We start from the raw sequence: 8,761 nt of genomic DNA, 5'->3' as shown, positions 1-8,761 counted from the left end.
TAGCACTGTTCCTCCAGTCTAGCTGCTCTTGACAACACGGAGCACCATCTTCCATATCCGTCCACTCTGAGGTCCAGTCCAAAGAATGTTCCACACCCTCTCACTCATGCCCTCTGATCCTCTTTCTGTTTTCTGTAGTTCCACAAATCGGTCCTCACCATCCAAGGAAAAGAATTAGAAAAGAAAGTTCTAGAAGCAAGAAGGAAAAAAAACAAAGGGAAATATTCTAAAACTATTAAATTAAAATATATGAAGCACACAATGTCATAATGTTGTAAATGCCAAAAAGAAACTTTTCAGTAGAGGTAAAAAACACTTTTTCTAATGAATAAATTCATTTCAGTTTTATATAAAGTCAACTGCACATCGGGTTGTATACAATACATTAAATCTGACTTACAGAACCTGTAACCGATGCGTATCCAATTGTTCATTCAACAACCAAACATTTTCATAACCAGATTGGAATTCATAACCAGATAATCCAGATTGGAACTAGAGATGGAACAACACAGTAACACCAGAGTACATTTCCTGGATTTGGACATAAGATTTGATGGTTCCATCATCCGCACATCGGTTTTTCGCAAACCTACTAGTGTATCGGCATACATACCAGTAAGCTTGTGTGATCCCTTCTAGTACAAAATGGCGGCATTCAGGGCATTAGTCAAACGAGCTTACACACGCTCTTCCACACAAAAAGCACTAATGGAGGAGTTAAAATACTTGGAACATATCGCCAGATCACATGGGTACCGAAATATTATACAAAAGATCGCAGAGGGCCACAAACAAACACAGGCTTCTTCCGACATCGTAGTGAACATGCAAAATACAAGCAATAATATAGATAATGTGAGGATACCCATTAAGTTCAACCCTCTATTGAAGTCTCTGTACAGCAACATTGCTAAACAACGAAAAGTTAACATAGCATACAGAAGGTGCAGCACCTTGTTTGATATCCTACGTAATGAAAAAGACGAATCCATGATGGAGAGATTATCAGGCGTATATAAAATTCCTATAAGGGATAACAGGTTTAACAGAAATATGGTATACGTGGGATCAACTAAACACTCTTTAGAGGTTAGATTAAAAGAGCATATGTCGGATATACAGCACAACAGACACACAACCTCACTCTCCACCTATGCCACTGATCCCGATATAGTGGCGGACTTCAATAGAGCACGGATAATTGCCTCCACACCACATATATACCAACTAAAATGGTTAGAAGAGATGGAAATTTTTAGGGCGTATGACAAATCCGAGTGTATTAATTCAAGAGAAGAAATCAGCCTTTCCATGGCGTGGCAAAACCTACTCCATACAGAGTGATAACGAAATTATATTAAGCCTTAAAAATAAATGATAATAGGGAACATGAGAATATTAAATAATTTATATATCTCAATAACATGTTTTGTCTCTTAAATTTGAACATCGTCCGTCGAATTAGAACAATTTCAATCTTATCTCGTGACGGATTAAGTGAATTGAACGATTCAAACTTTATGAAGTTCGGATTTATTCAAACATCGTGTCTTCATTTTTTGCTGTTCGATCCAGCTGTTCTCCTGATGAAAAACCCAGAAGGGGTTATAAAAACGTTTGGTTGTTAAATGAACAATTGGATACACATCGGTTACAGGTTCTGTAAGTTAGATTTAATGTATCATTTCAGTTTTACAATAAAATGGTAAAAACTTACTAGGTTACAAATTCTCTGGAATATCAAAATGATGTAAATATAAGCTGTAATGTTTTAAGCGACAAAAGTCACATGACTTACACTCTGGCACTTCAAACATTATATTTTCACATAAATTCATCTCTAAAATACAGCCACTTACAGTGCCAATATTGTCACAATATTCTTTAGCCACAGAAAACATTACATTTAGATTTCAATTCTTCAATAAAATGTATTTAGAGAAAAATGGCATTTACAATGTTATGGCATTACACACTTTATATAATGACATACTGCCACAATGGTTTGATCTTATAATGATAATCCAATCTTCTTTCATTAGCTTTGCAACCTTGGATATTGATTACTATTGTTTCTTGTTCCTTGTGGGTCCTGATTAAAATTGGCATAGAGTCAGCCAATTGGTACTGAATCTTAATGATGATTTTATCCCATTCAGAGCTGAAAGATGAGATTCAGACTAAAAGATGTGTGTACACACATCTTTTAGTCTGAATCTCATCTTTCAGCTCTGAATGGGATAAAATCATCATTAAGATTCAGTACCAATTGGCTGACTCTATGCCAATTTTAATCAGGACCCACAAGGAACAAGAAACAATAGTAATCAATATCCAAGGTTGCAAAGCTAATGAAAGAAGATTGGATTATCATTATAAGATCAAACCATTGTGGCAGTATGTCATTATATAAAGTGTGTAATGCCATAACATTGTAAATGCCATTTTTCTCTAAATACATTTTATTGAAGAATTGAAATCTAAATGTAATGTTTTCTGTGGCTAAAGAATATTGTGACAATATTGGCACTGTAAGTGGCTGTATTTTAGAGATGAATTTATGTGAAAATATAATGTTTGAAGTGCCAGAGTGTAAGTCATGTGACTTTTGTCGCTTAAAACATTACAGCTTATATTTACATCATTTTGATATTCCAGAGAATTTGTAACCTAGTAAGTTTTTACCATTTTATTGTAAAACTGAAATGATACATTAAATCTAACTTACAGAACCTGTAACCGATGTGTATCCAATTGTTCATTTAACAACCAAACGTTTTTATAACCCCTTCTGGGTTTTTCATCAGGAGAACAGCTGGATCGAACAGCAAAAAATGAAGACACGATGTTTGAATAAATCCGAACTTCATAAAGTTTGAATCGTTCAATTCACTTAATCCGTCACGAGATAAGATTGAAATTGTTCTAATTCGACGGACGATGTTCAAATTTAAGAGACAAAACATGTTATTGAGATATATAAATTATTTAATATTCTCATGTTCCCTATTATCATTTATTTTTAAGGCTTAATATAATTTCGTTATCACTCTGTATGGAGTAGGTTTTGCCACGCCATGGAAAGGCTGATTTCTTCTCTTGAATTAATACACTCGGATTTGTCATACGCCCTAAAAATTTCCATCTCTTCTAACCATTTTAGTTGGTATATATGTGGTGTGGAGGCAATTATCCGTGCTCTATTGAAGTCCGCCACTATATCGGGATCAGTGGCATAGGTGGAGAGTGAGGTTGTGTGTCTGTTGTGCTGTATATCCGACATATGCTCTTTTAATCTAACCTCTAAAGAGTGTTTAGTTGATCCCACGTATACCATATTTCTGTTAAACCTGTTATCCCTTATAGGAATTTTATATACGCCTGATAATCTCTCCATCATGGATTCGTCTTTTTCATTACGTAGGATATCAAACAAGGTGCTGCACCTTCTGTATGCTATGTTAACTTTTCGTTGTTTAGCAATGTTGCTGTACAGAGACTTCAATAGAGGGTTGAACTTAATGGGTATCCTCACATTATCTATATTATTGCTTGTATTTTGCATGTTCACTACGATGTCGGAAGAAGCCTGTGTTTGTTTGTGGCCCTCTGCGATCTTTTGTATAATATTTCGGTACCCATGTGATCTGGCGATATGTTCCAAGTATTTTAACTCCTCCATTAGTGCTTTTTGTGTGGAAGAGCGTGTGTAAGCTCGTTTGACTAATGCCCTGAATGCCGCCATTTTGTACTAGAAGGGATCACACAAGCTTACTGGTATGTATGCCGATACACTAGTAGGTTTGCGAAAAACCGATGTGCGGATGATGGAACCATCAAATCTTATGTCCAAATCCAGGAAATGTACTCTGGTGTTACTGTGTTGTTCCATCTCTAGTTCCAATCTGGATTATCTGGTTATGAATTCCAATCTGGTTATGAAAATGTTTGGTTGTTGAATGAACAATTGGATACGCATCGGTTACAGGTTCTGTAAGTCAGATTTAATGTATTGTATACAACCCGATGTGCAGTTGACTTTATATAAAACTGAAATGAATTTATTCATTAGAAAAAGTGTTTTTTACCTCTACTGAAAAGTTTCTTTTTGGCATTTACAACATTATGACATTGTGTGCTTCATATATTTTAATTTAATAGTTTTAGAATATTTCCCTTTGTTTTTTTTCCTTCTTGCTTCTAGAACTTTCTTTTCTAATTCTTTTCCTTGGATGGTGAGGACCGATTTGTGGAACTACAGAAAACAGAAAGAGGATCAGAGGGCATGAGTGAGAGGGTGTGGAACATTCTTTGGACTGGACCTCAGAGTGGACGGATATGGAAGATGGTGCTCCGTGTTGTCAAGAGCAGCTAGACTGGAGGAACAGTGCTAGTTTGATAGGAATTTGAATTTTATTGTAGTCATGATAAAAGGAGTATCGACTAAGTATAACGGATAATCTAGAGAAGATGATGAGTCATCAGTCCGAGCAAGTTCCATGTGCCCTCCCTCCAGAATTGTGCAAAGTTCTGTACATCCTGGGTATTTCATTTTTTCCAATATCCTATTTCAATATTTATTATTTTTCCTGTTATCTTCTCTCTTCCCTTTGTTTAAGTTAGTTTGTAAGTACTAGTTTGATATCGTTTTTTAGTATATGTTGCGATTGGTGCATATTTTATCATTGTCTGCCATTAATATCTGTTGCAGCTGTGTTGTAATTATTTACCATTGAGTTGGAATCTAAAAGAATCTGTACATGTTCTGCAAAATAAAATACTTTGTTTAACCATATACTGTGCCTAGTATTTGTTTGGTACATTCTCCTTTGTCAGTCAACATGTATTTCGCAAGATTATCACACCATCATGTTCATTTTCCTAAACTTGACTACAATGTAACATCATGAAAATTGTTCTGCATCAGTCATATTGTTTATTCCTCACTGGGAAGATACTCTGTTGAAGACACTACTACTCTTATTGTGACAATGACCACCGGAAATGAACCTTGGGTGGTATGAGTCATTACCCTCTTAAAAAGGGTCTGAATAATCAATTGTCATCATTTGATGACCAATGAGTTCAGATGTACAGTTTAGTTTTCATGATGAAACTTAGTTGTCATTCTTTCTTTTAACCTTGTCTCCGAGTTATTAGACACAGCAACAATAGTAAGAAAGCCATTGTGGAACAAACTCAGCTCCTTTAGATGTTCATTCCTGATTTCAATAAACATCTTGTCCTGAAAACTTTTTGGAATCTGAAATACTTTCATATCAGTAGTCATTCAAGCTTCTTTAACATTATCTCATGGAAGTATAAATGTGGAAAGAGGTACTTAATCTGGAATAATTTTGACAGGTGACAAGGCATGTGTGGATGTTAAGAAGGTAAATGGCAGATGAACATATAAGTTATGCTAAAGGATATAATAATAAATCAGAGGTTACTGTATATACCAATATGTACAATTACAAAGAAATTGTTGGTATCAGCAAGCAATCTATGCATCTCAAATAGTTCATATGGAAAAGAAAAGAATGAAAAAACAATTGACTCAGAAGCAAAAATAAGAGGAAGAATAGCAAAAGTTTATGGAAGAGAAACAGAAGGAAGATGTAATAAAACAAAATAATCTATTGATAAACTTCAGGAAAATTGAAATGAAGTTAAAAAGTAGGAGGCAGAGAAGATAACAAATGAAAAACTTTTTGAAGCAAGTAAGAAGCTTAAAGTAGCTGTAGAAAAAAATATTTGGCAAAACCTAAAATTGCTGAAGCTATGCTACTAGGCATTTAAGTACTTAAGGAGGAGGGAAAAAAGCAGTAAGTAAATAAACAGCTCAGCTACAGAACATTGACAAGAAAGAAAATCTCATAACAAATTTCTTCAAGAAAAAGGGGAAAAAATGTGGAAAATATGTACATTATCAGTTTTTTCTATTTTGATGTGGGTTTCTTATTTAGTTTTGATCTGTTTTGTCTTTGATCTGCATTGAGTTGCTTATTAGTTTGAGTATTACATTGTTAAATTCATTCTTATTTTTACACATATGATTAAAGTTTTTGTATACAGTGTCTTGTAAAATTATATACAAATAACAATCCATGGAAAGATTGTAAGGAATGAAGTGGATTTTAAAGTTTAAAATTAAAGTGCTGGATTTGTGAGTTTTTTGGTGCATTTAAGAGGAAATCCAGTTTTTTGAGGTAGTAAATCTAAGGAATGACGTTAGTAAATTCACTGAATACGGCGTTAATAAACGGGCGATGTTACAAGATATATAGGAGCAACAACAAGAATGCTTGCCTCCCGCCTTGCTGAGCATCAGGAAGACATAGCTAAAGGAAGATGCTCTACAGAGCTCGCTAAAAAAGTTCTCGAGCAAGGATACAACCAGTTATGGCCCAGAACGGAAATAATTAAATGCTGCAACAATCGAAGGCTTGTGTTCATCTGGGAAGTGCTTCTCACGGCCACTTCAGAAGCATGCAATGTTCCCACCCTCGATCTACCCGGGGTGTGGATTGCCTTGTATTGGCACCTAAAAAACAAAATGCGCCCAACATTGTATCGCCAGCGCGGTAGCATCTCCACGCATGCGCCGCTAGCATCGTAAAATATAAAGATTCGAAATATCAAAAATCATTCGCACGTTCGTAACGGAATTTCCGGACGCTTGTTTGAATTTAAATATTATGTTCTTTTGGAACATCCTGCACGTTCGTTTTCTTAAAAACAGTTGAACAGTTGTAGAATTAGAACAATTTTTATAATTGTCTTGCAAACTCATGTAGTCTGAATAAATTTGTTGATGGTATGACAGCTAAATCGAGTATCAAAGAGATTTTCATACTTATTTGGAAGTTGAAGATATGATAATTCAATAATAATAGTTAACTACTGCATTGCTGTTGGGTGTACTGATGTACTTATTGTTTACCATGTGGTTACTTTTTCAATTACGAGGGCTGCTCGGAAAGTTCGAAGCCTCAAATAGAACGACAAACAAAATAATGTTAAAACTTCTTTTATTTTTCAATGTAGCCTCCTTTGTTAGCAATGCACTTATTCCAGCGATGTTCTAGCTTTTTTATGCCATCACAATAGGTCGATTTGTCAAGGTGTGTAAAATACTCGTTCACTTCGGAGATGACTTTGTCATTTGAGTGGAATCTCTTTCCAGCCAAGAATTTTTTTAGGTTTGGAAAAAGATGGAAGTCACTGGGGGCCAAATCAGGTGAGTACGGTGGATGTGGAACTAATTGGAAGCGAAGTTCGTTTATCTTTTGTTCAGTGATTCTGGCGGAATGTGCAGGTGCATTATCGTGGTGGAACAGAACTTTTTTCTTCTTCAAGTGTGGCCTCTTTTCTTTGATTTCTTTCTTCAGTTTTTCCAAAAGTTCACAGTAATAGATAGCATTAATGGTCTTTCCTCTTTCTAGGTAGTCGATAAAGATGGTGCCTTTAGCATCCCAAAAAACAGAGGCCATTGCTTTCCCCACTGATGGAACTGTCTTTGCCGTCTTTGGTGGTGGCAAACTGGGGTGTTTCCATTGCTTCGACTGTTCTTTTGTTTCAGGAGTGTAGTAATGGATCCACGTTTTGTCAGTAGTCACAAACTGAAGCAAGAAATCCTGTGGGTTTTTCTGGTAGAAGTCCAAACACTACTTTGACATCAAAGTGCAAACACGTTTTTGCTCGGCGGTCAGCAGATGCGGCACCCACCTTGCTGAGACTTTCGTCATACCCAAATCTTTGGTTAGGATGTGGTGCACTCGGTCGACAGAGATGCCTGTTGCCTCAGCTATCTCACGCGTTTTCAAACAGCGATCTGCTAATACCAAATCATGAACTTTGTCGATATTTTCTTCAGTGACAACAGTTGACGGCCGTCCGCTGCGAGGGTCATGTTTCACACTCTCTCTGCCAGATTTAAAAAGGGCTGTCCATTTTTTCACAGTGGTGTACGAAGGAGCAGACTCTCCCAAAACTTCATCCATGTCAGCTTTGATTTGAGATGGGGTCAACCCTTTTTTCGTCAGGTATTTTATGACTGCATGAGTCTCCGTCTTCTCTATTTTTGACAAAGCATGTGCACACTGACTATCTGCTAAGCTGTCGTGGCAAAACTTTATGACAAATTAAGTTGATATTGGTATCGTATCTCTAGCAAAGATGGCTGAATTATTCCCGCCAAAAATAAAATTGATTGCAGCGCCGCATATAGGCAAGGCCGCGAACTTTCTGAACAGCCCTCGTATTTTCAGTCTCACCTGTCACTTGCAACCCAGTAATAGTTGTGATGCAACAATCTTTTATGGAAAGTATATAGTATATGACTGGATAATTTGACAGTGTCCAAGTTAATATACTTTTTAATAAAGATATAGTAATTATAAAAGTTTGAATTTATACATTGATTACTAATATTACTACAGTAGAGCATCAATATTCCAAATCAACTGGGGACTGGGATTGTTTGGAAAATCGATTTTTCGGATAATCGATTATGTATGAAAATATATATTAACTTATCTTGTGCCAGGATTTGAAATTCCTTCAAATCCTGGCACATCCTTAAGTATCCTCTGATGGTTGCGCCATGCTGCCAGCTAAAACACACACATCAACAAAAATAATATTGGAGTAGCCCAAGACATAGCCAAAGATTGCAGCGCCACAGCACTAGAGGAAATTTAAATTTGCCGACCGGAAAGCTTTCGGTTAATTGACGTTTCATTTGATCGATATT

General features: G+C 36.0%; 1 pseudogene; it reads right to left on the bottom strand.

Annotated features, from left to right (window-relative positions):
* Positions 1-7,433: 7,433 nt before the first annotated feature.
* On the bottom strand, positions 7,434-8,069 carry LOC111614638 (annotated as a pseudogene).
* Positions 8,070-8,761: the final 692 nt, after the last annotated feature.

Source organism: Centruroides sculpturatus, unplaced genomic scaffold, assembly GCF_000671375.1.
Source record: "Centruroides sculpturatus isolate CEXI.00-Female unplaced genomic scaffold, Cexi_2.0 scaffold2033, whole genome shotgun sequence".
NCBI classification, from domain to species: Eukaryota; Metazoa; Arthropoda; class Arachnida; order Scorpiones; family Buthidae; genus Centruroides; species Centruroides sculpturatus.
This window is presented reverse-complemented; position numbering and strand designations above follow the sequence as displayed.